The sequence below is a fragment of the Ceratina calcarata genome, unplaced genomic scaffold, assembly GCF_001652005.2.
Source record: "Ceratina calcarata isolate Rehan_Ccalc_2016 unplaced genomic scaffold, ASM165200v1 scaffold32.2, whole genome shotgun sequence".
NCBI lineage: Eukaryota > Metazoa > Arthropoda > Insecta > Hymenoptera > Apidae > Ceratina > Ceratina calcarata.
The window spans coordinates 2,956-4,914 of NW_017154651.1; positions in this window are offsets into that span (position 1 = coordinate 2,956).

Genomic DNA, 1,959 nt, shown 5'->3' on the forward strand with positions numbered 1-1,959 from the left:
GTAATAATTGTTATACATATAAGGATCGTCTACGAATCTCTACCTTTCATAAAAAACGAGACTGACCCAGTCACATCTTTACCTAATTACCTAGTAACCAAAAGGGACTGACTCTCCCTGGATCATCCACGTCCTACAGCCACCGAAGGTAACACTAACAATAACTGTTAGATTAGGATCATCTATTCATCTCTCTCCTTCCTTAAGCAAACCTTGGCACAGTTACCTCGTAACACTGTCAAGGTAGTATTGCCGAGAAACGATTTCTAAACCCCTCTTTAAATCTCATTCTTTCCATTTCTTCTTGTTCGCATAATTAAAATAGAACGAATAAAATATAAGATAATAAAATCGACGAAAACAGTAAAATCGTGTACTACACAGACAGCATATGAATGCCCACTTCTTCAACTTCTGAAACCTGTAAAACCAGTGAAGATAAGTTGAGATGGTTCCCGGAGGCGAGGTAGCTATGAAAAAGTACGAATACAGTAGAAGATAAGAAAAACCGATAGAGATAATAAAATTGTTACAGACAAGCTCCCAAAAAAAAAAAAGCAAATACTCAAGAGAAGTGATATGAAACCTAATTAAGTTCACTTCATTATCAATAACAATCTTGTCAACAGGCATATTGTTTTTAACTTCGAAAAAAGTTTCTCCTTTTAGTAAAAAAAAAAAAAGAAAAGAAAAATGAATTAAATTCGATTTATCATCGTCTTAATTAAAGCGATTAATCTTGCCGGGTCATTTATCCGCGAGCAATTTTAATTATCCCTCGTTAATACAAGGGTGTCCTGTTCTGTTTCATAATGTCAGTCACGCCGGTATCCGATACTTAATCGACGCTCTCTAACGAAGTTTTAATTTTCATTCGCCTGAGAGACACACTGACAACGCCCCGTCCTAAGCAATCAACGTTGATAATTTTACGCGTCAGATACGAGAAGCAGGAAGGGGGGGAGGGGGGTGCGGGGTTAGAGGTTGTGGACTACGGGAAGTGAGAGAAACCTTGGGCTGGTTTTGCGCCTGGGATACCTGCCTCGAAGAAGAGGAAGAAGAAGTCCTCAATTAGCGTGATTGAGCCTCGTCCGGGTGTATTTAGCGCCGAGCAGGATTGAAAACTTTTCAACGAAATTGCGAAGGGTTGCTGGAGACACGTCAAGATCCCCGTTTCCCTCGCGATAATGAACCAAGGATCGATTCCTCGATGGCGAACGGAGATTCCCGTCTTGCTCCAATAATAATTTATTCTCCTTGTGAGAACGACATCTTTCAATTCCAATCACTATGTCACGTGTAAGTCATGTGAGACTATTTCATGGATCGTTTTTTTAGTAACACTCAGATTGATACTCGTTAACGTACATCGTTTTCTCTAAAAACATCATTAAAAGTCCTACGTAAATAAATAGGGAAACCTCTCCCTCTCTCTCTCTCTCTCTCTTTCTCTCTCTCTCTCTTTTGTATTGCCTGAGGGTACGATTAAACGAGCGACCAAGAGTACTACTACCGCTACCGAATACCTCGATTTTAATAGGGCGCACTGATGTAACGTTGCTTATCTCCCATCGAAGGCACTATTTCCCTCAACTGTTTTTTTAACGACGCCACACTTGCCGAATCTCGGCCTCTCCAGAGATCAAAGCTAAGTATACGAATTCTGCGGCAGACAGTTTATAATTAGTTAGCTGAAGATGTACTACGTACTACGGAACCAAGAATCACGCCTGAACGTTCATCATCAGCAGCACGCGAAATGTTCAATGAATTCGCTAGAAGGAATTCAGGGCTTGGATATCTGCGCCTGAGGTTAAATTGCGCTCGCTTTAACTATCAATGAAGCTGCAACAGACGAGCCAGTTAATCGGCAACAGGAATTTTCTAATCAAACACAACACCGCAGTTAAGCGGCAGGAAATTAACCATTAGGGTAACGTAACACCTTCTGCCTATGAT